The sequence below is a fragment of the Sinohyriopsis cumingii genome, chromosome 4 (genome assembly GCF_028554795.1).
Source record: "Sinohyriopsis cumingii isolate HCF-2022 chromosome 4, ASM2855479v2, whole genome shotgun sequence".
Taxonomy (NCBI): domain Eukaryota; kingdom Metazoa; phylum Mollusca; class Bivalvia; order Unionida; family Unionidae; genus Sinohyriopsis; species Sinohyriopsis cumingii.
The window spans coordinates 86366987-86394247 of record NC_142964.1 but is presented as its reverse complement, the minus strand read 5'-3'; the positions used below and the strand labels follow the sequence as shown (position 1 = coordinate 86394247).

The 27261-nt window shown below is 33.7% G+C and overlaps 2 long non-coding RNA genes across 5 annotated transcripts; one reads left to right on the top strand and one right to left on the bottom strand.

Annotated features, from left to right (window-relative positions):
* The first annotated feature begins 413 nt into the window (after nucleotides 1–413).
* Nucleotides 414–10981, top strand: LOC149801595 (uncharacterized). 2 transcript variants are annotated; one of them, XR_016420691.1, is made up of 6 exons: nucleotides 414–478; nucleotides 693–935; nucleotides 1392–1495; nucleotides 2003–2436; nucleotides 6419–6495; nucleotides 6739–10981. It is a non-coding gene; the product is annotated as an uncharacterized LOC149801595 (long non-coding RNA). The 2 variants fall into 2 exon arrangements; XR_016420690.1 differs by lacking the exons at nucleotides 414–478; nucleotides 1392–1495 and having other exon boundaries at nucleotides 798–935.
* A 6284-nt stretch (nucleotides 10982–17265) lies between these two features.
* LOC149801594 (uncharacterized) lies at nucleotides 17266–26916 on the bottom strand. Of its 3 annotated transcripts, none has more exons than XR_016420687.1 (3): nucleotides 24616–26916; nucleotides 22828–22920; nucleotides 17266–19601 (listed from the first exon to the last, which is right to left on the bottom strand). It is a non-coding gene; the product is annotated as an uncharacterized LOC149801594 (long non-coding RNA). The 3 variants fall into 3 exon arrangements; XR_016420689.1 differs by having other exon boundaries at nucleotides 17266–19614; nucleotides 22872–22920; XR_016420688.1 differs by having other exon boundaries at nucleotides 22872–22920.
* Nucleotides 26917–27261: the final 345 nt, after the last annotated feature.

The following is a 27261-nucleotide window of genomic DNA, read 5'->3' as shown; positions in this document are numbered from 1 at the left end:
AAAAATAATAATCTGAAGGGGAAAAAAAATCATACACAGTGACAAAACTACCTTAGATTACCCCCATGTCCCGTTCTGAAATAGGACCCTCTCTATCATAATATATAAGATAGATATATATTATGATAGAGCGGGTCCTATGTCAGAACGGGTCATCGGGGTAATCTAAGGTAGTTTTGTCACTCTATATGACTTTTTTTCTTCTTCAGATTATTTTTTTTCTCAACATCAAGCTCGCGTCGAGCACCTGTGGAATTAGCCCAAAGTACACTATCAGTAGTAGCTATTAAAATGGGGAAAAGTAATTTTGCCAGACTAGACAAGACCAGCTTCTGAAAGTGCAATGAATCAATTACCAAATATATAACATGTAAAAAAAAAAGTTATCGGCTCTTTTTTTATACAGTTTACCTCTGAAGTTCAGGAAGTAAAAATGACCAAGTGGAGCTAGCACATTTTTGAAAGATGCACATCTTGAGTAAGGCCAAGCTGTATACTCTATACCCATATTACACCCATCAATCATACACCAAAATAAAGGGAATTAAAGGTTCTTTGAATTACACATGATATATACAAGGTCTTTTTAAAATAGCCAGTATAACCAGTGAGGAAAGCTGGGGAAATTCAACAACAACAACTTCTTTTAAATAGTTGATATTCATTTCATATTCATTGTATATTTTACATAGCTGCTGCATACTTGCCAGAGTGTTGATCATTTTCATTGCATGTGATTCAAAGTTGAAGCAACTCTGTGGTATTCTGAATCGTCCCAACTTATTCCTGTTGTGTATTCCTGGTCCAAAATTGGTTGTAGATATCACCAATTTTAAATCCAAAGTGTTAGACATTGTCCGAGCCCAAAAACCTGACCTGCTGATTCTTTACATAGGTTCCAATGATGTTGGAAAAGATGTGAACATATTTATAAGGTATTTTTACTTGTTAGTTTTACTTTAGAAACATCTGTAATTATTTGTGCCCAATATTTGCAGCAGAACTATTATAAATTTGTATTGTATATTTAATTTATTATATTGATCTTACAGAGTAGAACTGGCTAGTGATGAATTCCAAATAATCTCTCTAATTAGAATAAGACCATCATAATTTTCAAGAATATTTTTGAATGTTTAGCATCCATATTGTCTAGTCGTCCTACAGTCTAAGACATGAACCCTAATTGTTATGTTTTGGGGTCGAGGTCTTACTGTCGAATTAATGGTGCTTGTGTAGCATGTTTTGGTGTCACCTAGCATCATAATGAGAAGTCAGATTTCAGAAATATCTCATTTTTACAGTCCATATCAACACTTTTCTGCAAATTAAAATCATAATGTTTTAGCGAGATTGTTCTTACTCTGATGCTCTTTTTCTAATAAATTCAGATTCTCCCACAATCATGTGGACCTGTTTTCAAGTTATGTTGGCCTAAATTTCATTGCCTGGAATGTGATTTATGCCGGGAACGACGTAATTGGATTAAGTTGAAGTATGTTTCTTTAACAAAATGAATAAAAACATAACAAATATAGAAGAAAGTGTTTCAATAGCTTTATTTCATTCAAGATTCTTGTCATCCTTTTAACCGATTTTGATATTCTCGGCTTCCAACAAGCTTTGTTTATTAACTAACAACCCACCAAATACCACAAATAAACAGGTTTAACATCATGAGGAGGGTAACATTAATTAGGTAACATATACATGACTTTATGAGAAAATTTGTACCATTGCATGTGATTTTTACATTGCTACAACAAAATTTAATAGTGTGCATTGTTCCTAAATCTTGCCGTATGATGTCAAAATGGGATAGTTATTTTTGCTTAGAGCTTGAGAGTTGAACAAATTAACCCTGGTAGCAGATGTTTCTATGTTTGGATCATTTTGTTTATATTTCCAAATACCAGCAGTTACCATGGTGATTTTCTGAAATTTTCAGAGATTTATTAGTCACGTTTTAGTTTAGTTAATTCTTTTGGTGCATTTCTTTCAGTTGTTACAGAGACTTTATTCATCAGCTGCTGGAAACGAATCCCACGATGTTGGTCGATGTTTGGAATTCTGCCTCAAACCACCAGTAACTTTAAATCTTTGCATTGAAACTCGACTGACTTACAAAGAGGATGTGCTGCAGTAAATGATGGCATTTTTAAGCCGAGAATGTGATAAGTGCCATTGTATTGACTATAACCCATTGTTTGATCGAAGTATGCATTTGGCACTTGATGGACTCCATGTAAACAGAAATGGTGCATATGTATTGAAAACAGTATTGGAGTCATTTGTTGTTTGTGTGGACATGGTGCAGATAAATAGCGCTGAAAATTTTTTTATCCTCGGACCTGTGCCACCAGTATGTCTTATGCAGATGTAGTAAAGCAGTTTCCATCCAGAGAGAAACTTAAGTCGATGGATTACAAGGATAAGGTGATTAACATAAATTATAGTTTTTACTTAAAACTTGCTTTTAACATGAATAAGGTCACATAGTCATATCAGTCTATATTCTTTAAAGTTCTTTGGTAATTATTTCATTTTAAATTTTTCTTTGAATGGCATCTCCATTACGGCAATATGTCCATGTTAAATCCTAATGTTGTGCCCCTACTTGTTTTTTAAAAAGTCCTAACTCATGTTTGTCTTTTTAAAGAGACAGGTAAAATTATTAATGTACTTATTATTTACTTAAGAGTAATTGGACTGACCAAAGTACAGATAATTTGTTTATGTATATTGATAATGTTTTATAATTATGATATCCATGTTCCACTTTATGGTTGATAGTCACAGGTTAGGTTAGGCCTACCACAGGCTTGTCCAGGCTCTGACTTTTGAATGATGTCTGGGTTTTCACAAAGATTTCATGGAATTATTCATATGAAACATGATTTATATGATCATGTCATATCTACACCCACCCAGAAATTGTAAACGTCATTGACACATCTATTGTTCATAGATCAAAATTATTATACTCTAGCTTTATCTGTGCAGTAACATTCTTTGCTATAGCTATCTAATGCCTAATAGTTGTGCACTAATATAATATGTCTTCGGCATGTGTTAGACATCACTGTAGACCATGGGTGCACAAACCCTGGCCAGATGGCCAAATCTGGCCCACAGACTTGTTCTGTCCGGCCCTCAGGACAAATTAAAACAACACAGAAATCTGGCATGTGAACAGTAATAATATTAAAGAAATGTGTCTGTGGCCCTCAAGTGGTCTTAGAAAATGCAATCTGACCCTTGGCCAAGAATGGTTGTGCACCCCTGCTATAGACTATGACAAGGAAACCTTATAGTTATGTAACTGATACATTGGTAAAGCTTCATTAAAAATTAAATAAAACAAATAAACATCTTTCTCCGATGACTCGAATTGCTATCTATCAGTTACAATACAAATGATGATATAAATCATGCCACTTTTTAATGTTAATGTAATCTCAGAATGTGCATGTTAATTTACAGTAAAATTATACTTGTCAGAATGTGCATCTTAATTTACCATTAAATTATCCTTTCATCAGCATATAATAAAATCATTAAGTGTGGCATATCTTTATTCACAGTACAAAAGCTCAGTATGTTCACTACCTTCTATAATGGTATTATTTCTAAAATTACTATTTATTATTCAGTCATAACAAAATGTGTTCATTATTAACCATATTGTTTTCTTTTTTATTTCAATTCATTTTAAGAATGTACACACGTTAGAAAAGAAATTTGTTATATTGTTACTACTAACAATATTTTTTGTATTTAAAAAAACATTTGCCTGGCCTGCAAAAGTCTAAAACAACGAAAAAGAATATATACAACACTCGTGCAATGGGAATTTTCAATTTCTAACAAAGTTATACAAATCGTATTGGGGTTCCTGTGGGTATTTATGAAAGCCAGTGGGTTTCAAAATTTTGTGAGTACTTAACTTATTTTTACTTCATTTGTACAAATAATATTCAAACAATGTTGTTTACTGCTTTAATAATTGATTTATATTTTGCCCAAAATTTACATGAAACCTAAAAATTACAATATTTGGCCATCTTAGAAATTAAGGTTTGGTACTGTACATCAAATCTATTATGCAAGGCCATGCCTGCTATATTTTCCAATTATAGAGTATATAATCAATCTTGCAGCTTAGTTAAACCATATATTAACTTATTCTTTAGATGATAAAACTGAATCTGTTCACTCATACAAAAACAAAATGTGCCCACTGATTATGTATTTGATTCAAGTTTATCCAATGTGCATGTGTTCATTAATACATACATTATGTGTGTGTGTGTGTGTGTTATTACAGACTATTGGAACCTGGGTAAATGCAGCTTAAGTTTACATACTTTGTTAAAGTTGTTACTGTTTAATATTGTTATTTTTCTTGTCTTTTCCCATTTTCCATGTGATATTTTTACATGAGCAGGAAAATAATCATCAGTGATGCTATTGTTGGCTGATAGTAATTTACTGATATCTGTATAGCTACTTTGCTACATTATGATTACTAAGTCATATGAGAATTGTTAACTGTTAGCGATTATTTACTGAACATAGATTGAGAATGGCCTATTCATTTCTGTATGTGAAAAACTGACATTGCCAGCAATATGAATCTTACACTTTTTACATAAACTGCTTATTTGCAAAATGTTTATAATAATGGAAATTACATTTTTATGCATCTTTATTTCACAATAATCTTTTGATATTAGAATGAATATTCTTCACCAGATTCCACCCCTTACAGCCCATGTGTGCAGCCATCATTATAATATTGTTCTCATATTCTTCTTTTTTTCTTTCCCGTGAAAGGCATGTACTTAATTTTACAGTTATAATTCCAGTGACACATTTACATGGTCTTTTATTTCACTGTAGCAGGTTTCCTTATCTGTCAAGCGTTAATGCTATACTTTGAGAAATTTGTTTCTATTAAAAAAATAATTCTCAGGAAGATAACCATTTAAATGTTTTTGCAGATATATACTTTGTTATGCAGGTTAGAGCAGCTTGAGATATTAGTGAATGTCAGTGAGGATGTTGCTGTAATTTTGTTGATTTTTAAGAAGCATTTTTAAGGTTTTTGTATTTGTCTACATTGAAAAGTGTGACTCAGTTACTGTCAGATATTTCTTTTCTCATTCATGTATCTTTGAACATAATAATAGTGCACTGAAACTTTAGAAAATGTGAATCACATGCTACTGTCAGCACAAATTGGTGAAATCACAAACAAAAATTAAGCAAGTTAGGCTATGAAAATATTTTGTCTAGAAAAATCTACTGTGGCAGATAACAGTATTTTGGTCCTTATGAAGACCTTAATCATAATTATAGTAACTTTGTAATGACAGTATTAACTGATTCGTTATTACAATTGTACTTATTTGGCTGAAATATTTCATATACTGGGTAACATATTAAAATAATCTTGTGCATAGTAACAGTGACAACAAGTTATGTTTGTTGGTTGCTAACCACTATTGAAGAAATGTATTTCAGCAGTGGCATGTGAAGCTGGAAGAGGAACTCTCAAAACCACCTAATGCATTAATCATAAATAAAAAACAATTATTTCTGGCACTTTCAGTTTTCTCCAGCAGAAATGAATAAGCCATTATCAATGTATATTATAGTTTGTTCATAAACTGCATATATATTTGCACAATGTTTATAATAATGGAAAGTACATTTGTATGCTTATTTGTTAAAAATTAATTTCTTTTATAGATCAACATGAATATTCTCCACATTCCACCCATTACAGCCCATGGGTGTATCCTTATCATATTGTTTGCATTTTCTTAGTTTTCAGTTGTTTTTCTTTCTAGAAAGACATGTTTATTTTGACATTTATAATTCCACCAGAGACACGTTTATATGGTCTCTTTTTTAACAGGTGTCTTTTTCTTTTGTATCAGGTTTGCTGTTACTTTGAGTAATTTCATTCTGTTCGGGTTTTTTTGTAAGGAAGATATCTTTTTAAATGTGTGCACTGATGTATACCTTTTTATGCTGATTCGATCAATATGAGATAATAGTGAATATTGGTATTTATTCCTGTAATATCACAAACAGCTATTCATAACATATACAAGGGAATTGTTCAGTGTCAAGGTATGATTGTATCAATCAGAAAGATACTTTTTGAACCAATAATGGAAGAAAAGACTTGGTTATAATTGGGGTATTATAGTTTATTGTTGCAACTACTGTGAAAATAATGTCTGTTCTGAAAATGAAATTAAGGATAATGTGGTAATTAGAATGGTAGTTAATACAAATTTTATTTGGATGTATTAAACTTTTACATCTGACCATATTAATGTTGACATTATTTTTTTTGTTGTTACCAGTTGCCTTCATTTCTTGCCATCATATAATTTTTTTTAAGGATCAACACATTCATGCTGCCTTTATGAACCAGTAGCCAAAGATGAAAGATTATTCCAGAGAATTGCCCCTGCAAAGGTACTTAGAAAATATAAAGTTTGATCTGTATTTCCGTATCCTATATTGTTTTGTGACTACTGCTTTCACAGTTGACCAGTAAAGGTAAACTCTTATCTTTAGATGTGATAAATTTTTCAATCACTATTCTAGAAATATAGTAAATAATAAACTGTTATTTAAAACAATGCAGCTTGGTTATCATTTATGTCCTTTTCCTTTTGCAGTAACATTATAACTGTTGAAACTGTTCTTTCATTGTAGGTATTCAGCTGTTCTGAGTGTCCTGTGAAATTCACTAAGGAAGACTTCCTTTAGAACCATTACCTGTGCAGACATGTTCCTCATATAAGGGAAATGGTGGAGATTATGTGCATGTTTCTTAAGCATTTATGCCAAACTCTGAAATACCTGTTCAGAATTTAACCCAGTTAATTTTCTTATTGGCAACATAAATGCATTAAAATTTATGTATTATATATTTGGTGTTTTTAACTTGGAAATATGTGATATGAAGTTGTATTGGTTGCATTTTATAGGTTCACAGGTATTTTTTTTTCCTAGAGTACTATATCAGCTCTTTTTTTTGTCCTTGGGTTATGGCAGTCATCACCACTTTTGAATGAGGAAAACTTCTACTTTTTTCCCCCCTGAACATAACTACATCACATTGTACATTTTTAAAATTAAGTTATAAGACATGTGCTGGTTACAGACACAATTCACGTTATTTATCTGTCTATATTAATCCAAACTGTATTTGCATTTATGAGATGAATATTTCAAAATGCCACCCATGTCCATACACTACTTGTGAATGCTATACAAATGCAGTGCTCAGGAATTTGAGTAGCAAACTGCAGAATTTATTTCAAAGATACAGCTTCTGTGAGAAAACTGGATAAAAGATGACAACATAGAAGTTATATCTCCCATGTTCAATTCTTTACTGCAGGAAAAACCTCATTACATCCACTAGTTGTTAGCAATACAATTGTGAAAGAAAATGTGATTTATCAGAAGTTACCATTGCAAAAACTGTGTTTCCAACCAATTCGGAAAAATCACATAAAGCCATTTGCATTGAACATGACATGATCACTCACTTGATAGAGTGCCATTTCATGGATTCAAAAAATAAACAGCTTCAACTGTTTGAGGATGCTGCTATCAATGTATCCACTTTTCCAAATTGTTCAGTGTAGAGGGGGACTTTTCATATTTACATTACTTAAAATAAAAGTGGACAGCAGTGAAGTATTATATATGAAATAATAATTGGAAGTTGAAGAAAATGCATCAAATTTTGTTTTTGGAATTTTAGTTAACGCAACATTTTTAACTCTGATAATCATGTATACAGTGTACATTAAATACCTTCTTATCATCCTATATTTGAAATTGTATTTGTACACATATTAGGATCCCTTGCTAAAGTTATTATGTTAACCAAAAATTTCTGGATTTAGATAAGATTTATTTGTGATTGTGATAATATCTTCCTTATGTGTATAGTATACAAGTTTTCAGGTTTTTAACACTCTAGCCCAGGGGTGGGCAAACTACGGCCTGAGGCCCACCAAGGGTTTTCGTGCAGCCTAGGAACAAGTCATCATTCGCACTGACTCTGTTTATGTTACTCTGTTTATGAAATAAATGTGCTTTTTTTGAAGTTTAAGAGTAAGTTTTCAAATATTAACAACATATTAGCAACTGAAAATTAATTATGATGTTATTTAGAAAAACCTTTGGTTTTGCTATTTCAAATATTAATTATTTTACTTAATGAACTATGTGGCCCGCGACAGGGTGTAAATTTGTGTATGCGGCACTTGCACTGGAAAGTTTGCCCACCTCTGCTCTAACCATATTGAAGAGTAGAATAGTCTTGTCACTGTTTAATTATAATAGCATCACATTTCCTTGTATGCCCATTTGATAGTTTTATTAATATTTGTTTTCTTTATTATTATTTTCCATACAAAGGTAGCCATAGTTATGGGATCCATCCCACAAACTAGTAGTTCAACAATAGTACATAGTATTATATTGTATTTCTAAATACAATAGCAAAATAATATGGCACAGAGAGAGAACAGGGGTGCAGAACTTTTGTCAAAAACATGTTGACAATGGGCAAGTTAATTAAAAAGTTGACTTGTCTGTATAAATGACCCTCTTGTCTTTGTTTTCATAGTGGAAGGCAGGACTGTTAAAAAAGTTTACTTTTATTAAGCTGCACCATATAAATGCATGCAGTTGAGATCTGTGACAGCTGAAACACACTGGATATTTCAGTTTCTCTTAGTTTTGTTCTTTTATTATTAGGGTCTACAACTTTAACAAGAATGCATTCCCAGTCTCTATCTGCTGCAGAATCAATAGTAGCATCTGAAAGGACAGATAAGAATTTAGCTGTATATATTATATCCTCGACTTTTGTCAGAAGGTCATTTGAAATTTGTTCTTGTGTAAAACAGTACTGTCTGCTTCCATTGTTTGTATCTACAAAACTTGTGGCTGCTTTCAGCCCTAATCAATACATATCAGTAAATAGACAATGCACTGGTATTGTACATGCTGGTAAGAATGAATGACATTTGACCGAGTCATATCAGAGACTTATAAAAATGGTACTAGCAGCTGCCTCACTTGGCACTTAGTATTAAGAGGTTAGTGTTAGGACTGATTGGCCTGGTGACGATAATGTGACTGGGTAGGGCATGATGCTACATATCTGCAACATGATGCCCCATATCTGCAGCATGATGCCCCAGTGCTTGACATCACTGCAAACTGTCACACTGAAGATATTATAGCGATGTGACTGAAAAATTTTTAATGATGAGTTAAAAATCTAAAACACATACACACATACACTTAATGTCTTTTCTTCGTTTATTTTCATGATTGTTAACTGACACAACAATTGTGGTATTAGTCAATAAAAATCTTAGTAGAGAATCAGAAATCTTTTCATTTCTTTGATGTAATAAATTTGATAGCTGTTCCAATTAAGAATATTTCCATATATTGGACAGTTTGTTTTCCTTTTATTTATTATTTTCTTACACCAATACTAATTCTAGAGTGACTGCAAGTCAGTTCATACTGGACATGATGACATAGTTAATGGTTCTCACTGCTCGGCTCCTTAAAATGCAGGTAGTCTAAACGGTATTAAATATTTTTTCCCCTCCTTTCATCATGGTATATAGTCAGTAATTCTTTTGTTAACCCCAAACTTTTATTTACATTTCTATCCCATCAATAAATGGGTCTTGATTTTGCTCTGTTATATGATGTCCATGTGAAATTGACCAGAGCTATTTGCGCTTCGAATATTGACCCACTAATGTTTCTTTTTCATATTATCAGCTGTCGTCTGTTGTATCGTTTTATAGTGAAACTCATCAAACGTCTTCATGAGATGAACATTTATAAAACTATATTTTCAATATTCGTATTTGAACCACTCTATTGATGTTACCACTGTTGAAAATTATTAATGTTTCCTTAATTCTTTTATGCTGTTCTTGTGGCTGGGAATACATAATAAAAGTTTCAAATGGCTATTATTTTGTTTTTCTCACCCATGCGACAGAAAAATCTAGCTGTTTTGCTAACCTTACTTTTCTTATCTCAGTCTAGTCATCTTAGTCAAGGTGTCTATGCACTCAGAACTATTTTTAAAAAAAGAAACCCTTGTTGTCTGCTGCTGTGCCTGACGTAGTTCTAAAATCAAACAACAAAAATATATAACAAAAAAACATAGTAACTTATGTCAATCCATCTTTGAGAACACACCATACAAAAACATTTTGAGAGAGAGACAGTGATACACATGCATACAATGTCGAGATTTTTGATATTATGCTAGTTTGTTCCACACAGCATAGTAAATTTTATCCCATATGCAGGCGTTGCTCAGTACATTTTCAGGTCAGCATCATTAAATGTAGCTAAAGCTACCTAACTAGTTTTAGATACTTCGTGTAAAACAATATACTATTTGCAACAATTAATGACACTGACCTGAAAATTTACTGTGCTACAGATGGGACAAAATTCTCATTGCTGTGTGAAATGAACTATGACAGAAAACACTGATCTGTGCACACAGACTATAGACCTATACACTTCATAGCCTCCCAACTCTCTTAACAACTACAGAAAAATTAGTAACAGCCAGAAATGTGTTATGTCAAACAAGCTTTATTCTAATTTTGTTAAGCATATCCATTGTGCTCCAGTTGAATCAAAAATATACTTACAATATTTAACGACAAATATTGCACTTACCAGCCAGAATGAATCATTTATCCGTCGACACATAGCCTTTACTACTATAACAGAAGTGTGGGCCCAGTATCGTTCCATTATTTACAACGTAATTTTCTAAATCAGATCTGATGAAAATGAAAAATTCTCTTGTAACATTTATTAGTTATTTCTTGTTAATTTCATATAACATTCATATATTAAATGTAATAATACTTAAATACTATGCAACGTTTAGTGTTGTTTTTTGTTTTTTTTGGCTCATGCATAACTACTGTGTACTTAGATGACACGGTCACGCCACAGTTCTCATACACGTTTGTATTAATGCACCACGTAAATATTTGCATGTAAACTATATTTCAAAAGTGAGAAGTTATTTTTTACTTTAAAGGAAATTATTGGGTGAGAAAAAGAATCTTCGTTGGGTTATGGACCGAGACAAGGAAATCCCCTTCGGCAAGCCTCGTGGGGAGACAAATAATGTAACCCCTTGACTGGGATTGCCTTGTCTCGGTCCAGACCCCAACATAGATTCTATGTCTCTTTCTCACTCTGTCTCCATATGTATGTCTCGTGCTCTCTCTCTCTCTCTCTCTATACATACATATATATATATATATATATATATATATATATATATATATATATATATATATATATATATATATATCTGTCTATTTTTCTCTCTATCTCTTGCTCTGTCTCTCTTCAATCCCTCTCTCCCTCTTGCTCTGTCCCACTTACTCTTTCTGTCCGTCTTCTCCCTGTATAACTTTGTCTTAGGCTTTCTCTGCTTTTCTTGCTTGATATCTCTTGTTCTGTCTCACTCGCTCTCTCACGCTCTCGTTTTCTCTCTTTCTGTCTCTCGTGCTCTGCGTCTCGCTTCTCTGCACCTGTCTCTCGCTCGCTGTCTTTCACTCGCTTTCTTGCTCTGTCTCATGCTTTCTTTCGCTCTGTCTCTCGCTCACTGTATCTCTCTGCTCTTCTGTTATCTACATTTTGAGCGTCTGTGTACTGTATGCTATGTCCTGTTATTTCTAGTGTATGTGCACATTGGTTTGTTTTTTTTTCTTTATCCATATGACCCAGAAAAACATAGTTGACACCAACTCTTCACTAATTCTGTTGCACCTAGGTAAATACGAGTTCACGCCTTACAAGTGATAAGGTGCGTAAACAAACACTGCAAGCACGTACGTTCAGAAAATGTTTATCATCCATCCTGTACTCGTATCCTTCATTAGTGACTGCGACCCCCCCCCCGGGTCATATAAACGCCGGTCACTTTACTAGCCCAATGATGACAAAGAACAGTTTTCAATTCAACAGACGGGTAATCTCAAGGTCTAAGTCCCTGTACACGAATCATTTACAAATCCTCCCATAAGCAATTATTTACATTTACTACTATCGATACAATAAACATCCAATCAATTATATATATATATATATATATATATATATATATATATATATATATATATATATATATATATATATATGCATACATTAAAGTAACCTATACAAAAAAATTATTGACAACATCGTAGTCCTGAGTCCTGGGAGTGTTGACGATGTTAGCAGAAGACAACATTTAATGGTCATTACCTGTATGTTACATATTTTTCAATAGGCATTATCATCTGCAGAATAATTGAAATTTTATAAAACAAAAACTTTGCATACGTGTAACTGGTGTGAACACCACCAAGCAAGACTAGTACTTGACGTGTCATCAATACCAGGGATAAAACTTAGTTCCATATGATTAACTATGATTACAGACTTGCCTTTATCCAGCATAGGAAACCTCTTATGACAAAATCGACATGTGTATCGTAGAACTCCGTTGATCCGTAAGCCCGAAACAGCACCGAACACTCATTTCACATTATAGGGGGCTCTTTACATACATACAGACGAACCATTTTTAATTAGGCCTCGCCAAGGCTGATCTAGCAAAACAAACCACATGACGAAATTCCACGAGTTACCGAAATATTGATGTTATTTCACAGATAACCCTAACCCTAACTCGAAATGACAAAATCCATTTTCCTACACAACCTCTGGACTGATTTTCATGAAGCAACTACCTATCTATCATGCTCCATGAGACATGTATCATAGTGAAAACTGCATCCAGATCACCCCATCCATTCGTAGGCTATAAACAGAAAACTGTAACCCTAACCCTAACCTATGCAACATCGATGGGAAATCACAAGAATCCGAATTTCTCCCAAACTACTAAAAACAATTTTCATGAACCAAGTTCCGATCTTTTGGGCTCCATGAGACACGTATTGCTGTAAAAAGTGCATCCAAATCGTATTGTCCTTGCGTTATTACCAGAAGCACATAACCCTAACCCTAAACCATAACCCTAAGTCACAAGAATCTGATCTTCTAACGAATGCATCGACCGGTTCTCACCAATGAGGTATTGTTGGATTACTTTCATGAAGACGCACCTTTGGACATAGGTATCATAGAATTCCGACGATCCGTCCGTTACCTTAGTACCAAACACTCGTTTCACATTATGGGGGCGTTGTAGGTCGCAGACAGGCGGACGAACCATCCTTATGTTTGTCTCACCAAGGCCGATCTAGCAAAGCATGTCAACATTCCAAGGCGGTTTCAAGATAATCAGAAAATATTGATGTGGCAACTTGGCCATTTTACCTCCAGCAGACCGTCTTATGGTGCTAGTTTGGAAGACGGGCTTGATTGCAATTTATGTCGTACATGGTCTGTTTTATCACTCGAATCCAAGTAACTCCATAAGCCCTCAAGCTACCTTCATAGGCTAGGTGTCTCAGCATGCGTATTTACTGGGGTCATCTGGTTGGGCTAATGTCAGCAAGCAATTCAAAGGGGTTACCAAAATATTCACCGAAAAAGACGAAATTCATCTAAAAACGACTTAGTCAAAATTTTATTGGAAAGGCAATAACTTAGCCAAAAAATCAAGCTCTCTATCTCATCAAAGTATTAATAGATTTATCTCCTTAAGATCCGTCGTTGGATACAGGTATCATAAAACTCCAATGATCCGTCTGCTCACTACAATACCAAACACTCATTTCGCATTATAATGGGTGCTGCAGGTCAAAGAAAGACATACGCGCCATCTTTACATAGGTTTACCCAAGGCAGATCAAGCAAAGCAAACTGCTTGAAAAATTCCCAAGATCTTGAGAAAATAGTTACTTCATGGGTAACGCTAAATCCTAACACAACATGACAAAAAATTAATTTTTGTTCCAAAATCTCTCGACCAATTTTCATGAACTAAGTACCTATATATTGGGCTCCCTGAGACACGTATTGCAGTGAAAAGACCATAAAAATCGCCGGGTCCATTCTTACGTATCATCATAAAACTGCATCACTAACCCTAACCTATGATAATCATAAGGGAAATCACAAGAATCAAATTTTCTCCCAAAGCACTTGACCGATTTTCATGAAAGAAATACCTATCTATCGGGCTCTATGACACATACTGCAGCAAAAAGCGCATTAAAATTGCTGGGTCCATTCATACGTTATACCAGAAAACCGTAACCCTAACCATAACCTATATAAACATGTGAAATCGCAAGAATCAAATTTTCTCATAAACCACTAGACCAATTTTCATGAACGAAATACCTATCTATCGGATTCCATGAGACAAGTATTTCAGTGAATACGGTATCCAAAATGGTACGCTCTGTTCGTACGTTATACCAGAAAACCATAACCCTAACCATAACCTATATAAACATATGGGAAATCACAAGAATTAAATTTTCTCATAAACCACTCGACCAATTTTCATGAACGAAATACATTTCTATCGGACTCCATGAGACAAGTATTTCAGTGAATACGGCATCCAAAATGGTACTCTGTTCGTACGTTACTACCGGAAAACCGTAACCCTAACCCTGTCACAAGAACACAATTTTCTCACAAATGCCTCAACTGATTTTCATCAGCAATGTATCACTGGATTCATCTCCTCAAGATGCATTTTTACATTATAAATTCTCTACTTGATTATTTCGATTCAAGTCTCTCTGCTTTTACCCCAGTACATAGTTTTAAAAAATATATCAAAAAGGTGCAAAATACTCTTTATGTTGTCAATGAAAACCTATCAGTGAGTACTTATCTTCTATGCGTGGCATCCTTCACAGGCTTCTGGTTATATCAAGGATTAAATAAAAAAACAACTTCTCTGTTACAACATTTTCTATATGTCAAACCCTAAGTACATTGTTAAGTTCATCGTGTATACACACTTTCCAGACACTTGCATTCATCTCCTGTATTCATATCATCATTATTCCCAATGTTAGATTAAAATACATTGGAAAGCATCCTTTTGATTACCAGGGCCCAAATTTCTGGAATAGTCTGCCTCTTCAATTTAATCATAATGTACCTGCAACACGATTCAAGAAAGCTCAGAAAACTCACCTTTTCTGCAGTGAATCGACTTGTGCTATTTTTCACCTATATTCTTTTTTTTTGAAAGCATTTTTGTCACAGTATGTGGTATTTTCCATTGATACATTTTTCCAGACTAAAAAAATACTTGGATTTCAATTATTATTATATTATTATTAGTAGTAGTAGTAGTACTTGTGCATACTATGTGCATACTAGTTACCTCTGTCTGCGTAGGTTTGAGTCCTGGATTCAGCCAATGTGGGTATGAGAGAAAGCTTGCCAGTAGCTTCTCTTGGGTTGGTGGTTCTTTTCGGGGTTTTGCATTGTATGTGTCCTTTACATGTTACACTGTTATCATATTTTGTGTACAATGTAATTTTGGGTGTTTAACAAGCTCTTAAAAGAACTAATTGGCATCTTATGTTAAATTTCTATTTAGATTAAAAGAGATTTTTATTATTAGAAGATGATTTATGCATCCTTTCAAAACCTCTTCTCTGCTTAACCACTAACGTCATTATTAGAACAATGGTAGCTTATCATGAAGTGTATCAAGTATTTTGAAGGAAAGATGTAAGCCTTCTTCTTTAAGTCAATGCAAACACGGATGGGACTGAACTTTGGCCGCATGTATCCCAGGTAAATATTAATGTTTTATGCAGATGCTGTAAGAAATATTTAAGAATCTGTCTCCCCTGAATCATGTGGACGTTTATGGCAAATTTGTTCCATTAGATGTGTTACATCACACAAACATGGCATTAGTTCTATGAAACATTTCGTTTGTTGAATAAATCCTCAAGCCTCTTTCAGTTAACAAATAACCACAAAGCTTGTTCTACTTGACTGATATTAATGTCATTGTCATTCACTTAGTCAACAAATATTTTCTCAATCTTAAGTCTGTTAGCATGTTGATTGCCTTCATGTTTCAGTCATTCTCCTGTTCTCACCATGAAAGCAAGTCAGCATATATACATTGTATGAAGCTGCTGAAATAGACAACGTATTTTCCTCAATACAGGACCCGCATTTGGGAGAAGTAGACAGTTACGGTTTCGTAGTTTCAACTCGGGGGTGAGGTTGGGAAAGGAGTGTGCTGTTCTTTTAGCCATTTCTACATTTGTAACTGTACTGAACTGGAGAGGAAAAAAAACAAATGCAATTAATGTCTGTGAATTTAGCATGGGAATATTTTTATAGTCATGCATGCCAACTACCAAACAAACATAATGCAAGAAATTATTTTGTCTATGAAGTGCTGGTTGGGGTGGGGTGGGGAATAGAAACAATAATGGTAGAATGATATGTGAGAAGGTAAAGAAATCAGCTGAGGATCTCACTCCAATTAATTCAGAACCCTTTATTTACCATAATTCCTATAATACAAATGTAGGAATTGAATAGCGATGGAACATAATGACAGTTACCCAGGTTTCTGTGAGTTATTCGGGTTTCTTTAGCTTTATGTGCCTTACGTGTTGGCAATATTAATGAGAGTGTATAAACCCAAAGCTTGTGATGTCTTACAGCAATCAGCCACCAGGGGCCTGTTTATAGTGGTGTCAAGCACTGGGGCATCATGATGCAGACATGTGGCATGATATCCCTCTCGATCACATTACCCTGACACTGGGCAACCAGACCACCAGAGCAGTCTGAGAAAATAGTAGTCTTGTAATATATATATATATATATATATATATATATATATATATATATATATATATATATATACCTCCTGAAATGGAAAATAATTTAACGAAAGGAAAATATTTTGCCTTAATTATCATTTCCCATTATTAATTTTATGTCTTGGCCTGTGCACTTTATATATAGGGACTAATTCTGATTTTAATTTTAATGATAAAAATACATTTGATAATTGTGAGAAGACAGTAGATATACAATCTAGGACGGAAACAGATAAGTCAAATAAAATAATTTCTTTTGATTCAATTATTTCCCTATTTGAAGAAACGTATTGTGGATACTTAGAATTATGACAATGTGTGGCCTATAAGTATGGTCTTATGTACATGCAAGTAATAAAAGAAATACTTTATGATGTTAAATGTTTTATTAATTTTGTTTATTTCACATAGAAACATTAAAGACCACAACATCTGAATACAAAATGAATTTGAAATCATGCAATGAAAAAGATTTAAAATATAACTAAGACAGACATTGCCATTTTTTCATTTCTTTCCTTAATACTTATTACAAAGCCTCTTAACATGTGAAACAAGTCTTTATTAAATGCAAAAACTCAAGCACCAAAAATGCAACTTCTTAGTATATAAATTTTAATTATAGTTACAACGAAATTAATGGTGTTTACAAATCACAATATAACTCTAACACTCATCAGAAGCTGTCCAGATGTGTAAATTCTTGAAAAACATTTGGGACACAATGGGGTCAATGGAGGTGGGAGACTGGTAAAAAGTTTTTGAAAAGCAGGACATCTTTAATGTACATCATCTTATCTACCTGAAAACATTATTAAAGCATATACTGAATAAAATGGTAGCAAATTACGAAGAATGCAGTACAACTTGTCATTCATTTAAATCACTGTTGTAGACCTAAAGGACAGACATGGTAGGCATTTGTAGGCTGGGAAAGAGCCTTTCAGTGTCCAGGGAAGCCATATAATGGTGGCTGTGACAAAAAGCCAATTCTAAATATTTCTAATGGTAAAATTGGAGTACAGCTTCTGCATTTATTGGGTATACATTTTTTAAAGCTTAATTCCTCAATTATTCATTTGCAAACCTCAGTGTAACCTTCACTACATTACTGTGTAGAGATTTAAAGTCTATAAAGCAATTAAAAGCCAAATACTGTATACTTACTGAAAAGAAAATTTACACTTACAAGGAATGTAAATCAGTAATTTTCATCTGTACCCATATATTTTGTTTGCAGAGGTACATTGTACCATTATTTAAAAAGTTCAGGTGAAACACTTAACACGTATACTGTACTCTTACATTAAAGAACTATACAATTTGCAATTGCAAATGACTTGCAGTCACAATTAGAAAATCTCAATGAAAATGTTTGGACTGAATACAGAAAATATATACATTTCAAAACATATTAAACTAGGTAAGTAAATTATGAAACAACAGGGTACATGTTTTATACACAATGGATTTTTGTTACCAAAAAAGAACAAATTTTCTAGGAAATTCATCAGACTAAATTTTCACCACAAAACATTGGTCATTTGGATGTCACTTTTCTAGAAAATCAATAAATGAAATTTATGGTATCCAAAAGTGGTTTATTGTTGCAAAGGCAACATTCTATCATGCATGTACATATTGTTCACTTTGTTACTTGACAGGAGGAACACATCCACTACCCACCGTTTCATGCCCATAAGCAACTACTTTCTACCCAGATAGCCACCAAAATATTTTATGTGAATACTCTTTGGACAACAATTATTGCCCATGGTTTGATGCCTGTTCATGTTTTATATATTTATGAACATATATACATATTTAGTGTTTTAAGCCAATTACTGACACAAGTACAAGATATAAAGCATGCACACATGATAATCTAATTATTTAAATAGTGGAGCTCCCCCCCCACCAAGATTCATTAAATTTTAGCTAATTCACTACATGTTCCATATTTTTAAGCTTTGCTTTTAGGGCTGTTCCATTTGAAGATACATAGTACCCAGGGAAGGCAGTTTAAAAAAAATATATGTACATTGATTTCACAGATTTCATGTTTAAATGATAAGAAAATTCTATACTGCATCAATGGGTGAGTATCCCACTTTGAAAGTGCCTTCCCGGGTCCCATGTATGTTTTAATGGAATAGCAATTAATCTGGCTGCCATCATTTAAGTTTAATCAGCAATCAGAAGCAATCTGTAATATGCTTTTTACATTTCTTTTATTTTTTTTTACCAAGCTGAAATAATAAGCAACATCTTAACCATTACTCAATAACACAATCACGTAAAATACAGTTGGAGCAGATGCCTTTGCTAAACAAGAAAGGTAAACAATAATGAAAAGTGGAGCTCTATTAATTGCTCTTGCAACAGAGCAAAATTTTAACATGAGTAAACCAGTACTGCTTTTTAAGAGTAAAATCATGGAAACAGCAGAAAGTGTGGTCAGAAATGTACATCCCTTTCAGTATTACTGTATACTGAGTTAGCAATACAAATAACATGTTTACTAATAATTGGTGATTCTTGATAATTTGTGCTGTTGAAGACTGACGAATTCTGCTTGTGCTCTGACAGACGAGGCAGAGGTTGCATTCTCTGTGTAAATCTGCAATCTGTAGCAGGTACATGGATTTCAGTGCAGCATAACCTTGTTCTTCTCAATCATGAGAATAACATTCATCACTGGATCTGAAAGATAAACCTACAATATTTAATGACAAATAATGCACTTAGCAGCCAGAAGGAATCATTAATCCATAAGCAACTTTCATTGTATCACTTGCAATATTTCCAAGACAGAAGAATACATTTTCAAAGAATCCGTGAACTTGAAAGTTTTAGCACGAGTTTATCCGCTAGGGTCCGTATTTGGAGGGTCTTTTATACATAGGGGTAATTTTACAATTCATACTAAGGACAACATAAGTATGTCACAAACAGTTTCACCTCCTACAAAGAAAAGGAGAGTTAAATACGATAGTGACACAGATCTCTAATTACCAATGAATAATCTAAAGCAAGATGTTACTCTTCGTTACGGCTTGTACTAAGTATAACTACAGTAGAGCAGAGTAGCCAGTATCGTTTCATTATTTACAATATAACTTTTAAAAATTGAAACTGATGAAAATGAAGTTTCTTGTAATAAATATTAATTATTTATTGTCAATTTCATATAACATCCATATATTAAATGTGATAATACATGATTACTATGTGACGTTTTATGTTATTTTTCTTTGCTCATGCTAATAACCTGTGTAATTGGGATGCAATGATCACACCACAGCCTTCATTAACATATTTGTATTAATGAGCAACATGTAAACACTTACATTTAGCTATGCAACTCAATCAACAGTTTGTTATTCATAAATACTTATATCTACCATATTTACCGTATATGTTGAGACACCATAAATTAATCCTGAATGTACATTTTTGTGCACTGTATGTTCAGGGACACATAGTTTCTTTTCCAGTCTTAAGTTGTGGGCACTTTTTAAATCATTTGAAAATTACATGTCGGAAAATGCACTCCAACTTAAATTTTTATTTAAAAAAGTATAAAACTGTGTACTTTTGTTTAATCCATTGCAGCATCATCTCAATAACCCAACCCTTCTCCTGCACATATATGATCCATTCTTTCAGTGCATGAATATCTTTTTAGTTTTGTCATACGGTGAAAATGTATTGTTGGATGCAACACATCTCCTTAAGTGGAAACTGCATGGACTAAAGTCATTTTATTTAAGATCTGCACCAGTCATGCTAATTCTCACACTTTCAACTACCATCTTACTGACAGTCCATCCAGGAATGAGATCAAACCACACTGGAATTTCATCCATGTTAATGATCATATTGTCTGCATAATCATCTCTCTTCTGGCCTTCATGAATTCATCAAATGATTTTATTTTCTCCAGATCATCTAGGTGACCCTGGATCATCAATGTCCATGCATGAAGTACTATATTATGTCACTTCAAAAATTGTTTCATTATTTCAATTTATTTCCAAAATTCATATATATATATATATATATATATATATATATATATATATATATATATATATATATATATATATATATACATACATACATACATACATATGTATATATATTCAGCACACTTAAAAGAATCCAAAGGTCGGCTTGCTTTGAAAAAAAACAACTTTTTATTGATATCCTTTAAATAATAATCGGCTTAAAAGTATCCAAAGTTGGCTTCCAAGGTCAGCTTACTTTGCAATAAAAATATAACCTTTGTCATCAATATCCTACTGGCAAAATGACAAATAATGATTTTTATTTGCAAGGTACTGTCATATAATTGAACTGGATATAATTTGAATTTGATTTGATTTGAATTTTTTTTTATACGTAGCTTTGACAATCTTTCAGTCATAACGCTACGATGTCTGCAATGTGACAGTTTATAGTGATGTCTAGCACTGGGGCATCATACCGCAGACATGCAGCATGATGTCCCACCCAGTCACATTATCCTGACACCAGGCCGACCAGTCCTAACACTAACCTCTTAATGCTGAGCGCCAAGCGAGGCAGGAACTGGATATAATACAATCTTGGTTATTTTGCACATAACACTGTCATGTGTGAATGGCACATACCTTCAAGCAATCATTCAACTTTTTCACTCTCATCTGTGACTTTGTTGGATCCAGTTTTCAATCAGATAAGACATTCAAACCTCTGCGTACAACCAAACACGATTTGTTTCTCTATGTTCATATCAGTAAACATTGTGTCTTGTGTAATATGATGTAAGTGAAACATGCTACAGTATAGATGTATATGCTGCATATATGGAGTTTGTGGATACATTTTCTTTAATGGTCATGATGGAAAAAAGAGAGGAATAAGTGATAACAATACAATGTTAATTGATAAGAATACAATGTTAATTTCTTTCATTTTATTATCAAATAAGCGTTTTGTTTATCAATTTTAATGCAAATTAAACACAAATTTATTTCATTTTTTAAGTTTTGGAACATATGACCTAGGTGTAAAAAAGTTTCATCATAAGTTCTAGTACATGAAAAAATAATTATTTTATTGTGTCCAATATATACAGTTATTATTAAAAGGCAAGTAGCACTAATTTATAGTATTGATAGAAAATGAAGCCTCCGCAATAACAATAATGTATAAGTTCAAAATAGATCATCCATGTATTAGAACCACCACAATTTTCTCTCTAAAATGCTGCGAAATGTAGTAGATTGTTCATATGTTAGTTTAATTATCTGATTATATAATACAGACAAAAAGTATCTCATAAATATATACCTTGAAATGAAGCAACATTGAACACTGATAAACTGAACTATTTTTTTTCAGCAGCTTAAACTATAAAAATTGATGTTAAAAAAGTAAACTAAGTCAAAGTGCTGTCAACAATTCTCATTACATTGCTATTGAGACAAATGATGCCTCTAACCTGCATAATCTAAATTCAGATCAAAACTTGCTTTAACCGCATTCAAATACATGAAATTGGAGTGTTATCCATACAGTTGAACCGGAATGATTGCAGTGAAAGTGTGTAGTATTAAGTGTGATCAAGAAACAAAAATCTTAACATCCAAATCAACATCCGTCGGGGGCCTCGAGTGGCCGAGTGGTCTAAAGCACTCTCCGTTACGGATCACTGCCATCTCACCTCTGTCTGCATGGGTTTGAGTCTCTGATTCGGCCAATGTGGGTATGTGAGAAAGTTTGCCAGTAGCTTCTCGAGGGTTGGTGGTTCTTTCCGGGGATTTTCCGGGTTCTTCCTCCACCATTAATACTGGCCACCATGTATAACCTATCGTGTGCTGAAAAATGGCATTAAACCCTAAAACAACAACGTCAACAACATTTGTCATTCTGATTAACTTACCCCAAAAATCTATTGTAATCTGGTAACAAAGCATTTCCCTTTACCTTTGATGATGTAATCCTTCTGGAATTACCCACTGCCTTTATTGGATCACTGAACAAATGAAAGAAAAAGAAACATTTTGCATTAGATGTCTGAACACCTTGTATACCACTAATGGAAACAAAAAGGAATCAAAACATACCCATCTTACATAATTTATTTCACCAACATAAAGCAGAAGTCACATTTAATTGCATAAAGAGGTACCAATTCTATTTGTAACTATCAGAAAATCTAGGTGATTAATATTTACATCTGAGTTAACATTAAGTCAGTACTCAGAATTTAGTCCCTACCTTTCTTAACATATACCCCCCACCTTCTGCTGGCTCAACAGTGTAATCATATTGTTTGTTTATTGACTGGTGTGTGTGTGTGTGATTTGGATTTTTAACGTAGCTTTAACAATTTTTCAGTCATATCGCTACAATGTCAGCAGTGTGGCAGTTTGAAGTGACGTCTAGCACTGGGGCATCATGACACAGACATGTAGCATGATGTCCCACCCAGTCACATTATCCTGACACCAGGCCTACCAGTCCTAACACTAACCTCCTAATGTTGAGCGCCAAGCGAGGCAGCTGTTAGTACCATTTTTGCAAGTCTTTGGTATGACTCAGCCGGGGATCGAAAACATGACCTCCCGCATCCGAGGCAGACCCTCTAACCACTAGGCCACCGGAGCGGTTTGTTTATTGACTGGAAGGCATTTTAGTTACTCTTTGTAACAGTGTCGCTTTAGTACAGTTGTCTAAGTTAGAAGCTGTGCACAGTCAGTGATAAAGCATCTTTTTGAATCAAAACTGTGTTGCTACGTGAAGTTTTATCACAATACATTGTGCTTTGATTTCATCTGGGACTTATTACAATATTGTCTATTTCTAAGCTTTCTGGACATAGGACGAAAGAGTTCTTTGTCTCTGGTAGAATTAACACATGATATATTTTCTTGACTGGCAATTGTAAGATTATTTGTTAGATGGTAATATTTTGGGATACATCATACAAAGTTGTTTTTCAGTTTGGCCATTGCTTGTGAACTCTCTCTCTCTCTCTGTACGTATTACCTACAATGTAAAATTGCTTTCACTCCGAACTTTAGGGAAAAGTTTGCTCTACTTGTGATACAGAGACTATCAATATACTAGAACAGCAGTAGTTAAAAGCAACAGCGGTTTATAAACAGTCAATCTCGTCAGCTTACCCAGTATGTAAAGCTGAGTATTAAATGATACTAAATCATCACTACGAATATCCCACCCAATAAAGATTAAAATTAATACTGCACATAATAATACAATACGTGTGCAATAACTTACATTTACATGCGAACAATTCAAAGTTAAATATCTAAGACATAATGGAATTAATGTGTTTAATCCAGAAAAATTAATAATTATTGCTCACAGAAGGTTAAACCGTTTAGCGTATTAAAGTAATCACAAAAATACAGCACATTTTTCATGTTACTGTTAAAAATAATACATAATTCAAAATGCTGATCCATAGCTTAAGGAACGGAAAATGTACCATTTTTTAACGACAAATTAAAATGTACCCACTCTATTACAAAATAAATATTTCCCTTATACACATTAATGCATAGCATATATGTTATGAGATGTGGCAGACAACTTTAGATAGCTTTTTATGTCTCATGCAGAATATGGGATAGTCAGTCACACCCTAACTTCTAGTATGGATGCTTATACGAGTCATCTATGATATATCAAATGGAAAATATACCTTTGTAGCATCACATTTCTCATCTTGTCCTTAGCCGCTGACTCATCTACACACCTTTATCAGAGGAATGGTCATGTGAACATCTTTTCGACTATCAGGTGACAAGGCCCATTTGTAAAAGTCCATATAATTACCAAAATCAGCCGAAATCTACACTAATCTGCAAACAAAGTTAACAAAAAAAAAAATAGAAAAAAGTTACAATGTAGAATGATATTTCAAGCACAAATGAACTATAATGACATTATGGTCAGCTGTTAAAACATTTCATCGATCCAACAACTTTACCCATGAACAGTTACGCTGGCAATAATAATATTCTGATAATGATGTTAGGGGTTGTCCATAAAGCACATATGCAAACAATTGGTGATTTTTTACCCCCTTTCCCATTACTCATTGCAAAGCATACATTTTGTATCCACCCTTGTGTAAGTACATTGCTCAGTCACCACCCCCTTTCCAAGAATAGCTGGGACAATGAATTTTAAAAGATGAAGTTATTAGTAGTCATTAAAAATAAGCAGCGGTTTAAATTAATACCATGTAAAACAAACTTTGAAAATGAAAGTAGGAAAGTATTAACATTAACTATAATAGTGATACAAAGGTTGAATTTTACAGAAATCGTAACCAGTGCTTTTCTACGGCAAATGTAAATATTTATCTCTAATAATAGTTTTAAATAAGTGACAGCAGCTAATATTTAGTTAACCTTAACTTTAATAGTCAAATATCAGCCAGTGACTAAAATTTTGATATCAACTTTGGAAAATTGGAATATTATCAGCCTTATCATCATTTGGAATGACTGGACCTCAAATTTTTATCATCAGCTTCGATATCATCAAAATCATGAACCATAACAGTTCTTCTCTCGGGTGACAATTTTTGTAAGGTGTGTGCGATCATGTGACATTTCATGTTGGCTTAGGATGAGTAACTAATTTAAGACACGATTCTGAATTTCACTCTTATAAAAGTAAAGGACAATAGGTGTCAAAAAGGCAATCCATGTGTCTATCCAAATACAATACTGTCCCAGTCTGACAAGGTATGGCTTCACAAATTCGCATGAGGCACCAGGGTCTGGAATGCATAATCTGTCGGAATCATGAGACAAAATAATGGTCATATCAGAAAATGAAGAGGAAAAAATGTCTTCTGCAAAGTGCACCATGTGCAATAAAACTAGAACATATCACACTTCATAATTCTAAGCAGATATTGGCTCTGCCTGACATGGCATACCAGCCACTTTGCATCTAACTCATCTGCTAGTTATGTTTCTGACTTGACTAGTCTTCATAAACATCACAGTTATCAAGGAATATTGACCCCTATCGCTGCAGAACATACTTAGCAGTTACCCTGCCACATACACAGGCTAATGCTTTTTGAATTTTTTTCAACACCTCCCACCTCCACTCAATGAATACATACTTTATGCTCGACCTATTAGTGTCACAGAAAAAATAAAGTGACAGAATGAACTAATCATGTCATTATCACAAGATTTACCAGTACATACATTATATAATATACAGGTGACCGCTCTGGTGGCCTAATGGTTCGAGCATCTGCCTCGGATGTGGAAGGTCATGGATTCAAACCACAACTGAGTCATACCAAAGACTTCAAAAAATGGTACTAACCGCTGCCTTGCTTGGTGCTCAGTATCATGAGGTTAGTGTTAGGACTGGTCGGCCTGGTGTCAGGATAATGTGACTGGGTGGAAGATGCTGCTGCATGTCTGGGGAATGATAAACCAGTGCTAGACATCACTATAAACTGCCACTGCAGACATTATAGTGATATAACTTAAATTTTTTAAAGCTATGTTAAAAATCTAAAACACATACTATAATATACAGGCAAATGTACATTTATATGGACATGTTATTCGCAAAACTCGAACAGTACTGATTGTTATTGTCACCAGATATGGATATGCACTGACAAAGTTATCATTCAACTTAATGCATCTGCTAAACAGACTTCTGATGTTAATGATCAGCTGACTGTAAAATATCAATATGATTACCATCAAGGTTGTAAAAATGTTTGTTTTAGGAGATTTTTGGATGGATTTTGGTACGTCTAGGATATGGGAAGATATGGACCAGTATATAGACCCAGCAAAGTCTTTACAACTACTACGGTAACATATATTTGAGTGATGAAGCTGTATAATGTATATTTATCATTTAAGCAGACCAAAAAGGGTCTTAAAACTTGTGTAGTTATGTCACATAATTGATGAGACTCAGTCAATTCAGTTTTTGATTTAAAATGATTAAAAATTCGAATTATTTCTTTCATTTTGTTTTGATTTTCTGTTATCTACTATACATGAGTGCTTTGATATTGCATGCCTAATGCCCAAACAAAATTTGTTAATTTGTTGTATCAGTGTTTGTCTCTTGTTTGTTATCTGTGTTATATCACTCTCCCATGTTCATTTTTTCCCTTGACGCTATACAGTCCCATCCTGTTCAATTCCCCTTGACGCTATACAGTCCCATATTCCCATGTTAAATTCCCCTTGACGCTATATCGTACCAGGGGTTTCCGTAATGTTAAATTTCCTATTGACGCTATATCGTCCCAGGGTGGTTTGTAATGCTAATTCCCCTTGACGCTATA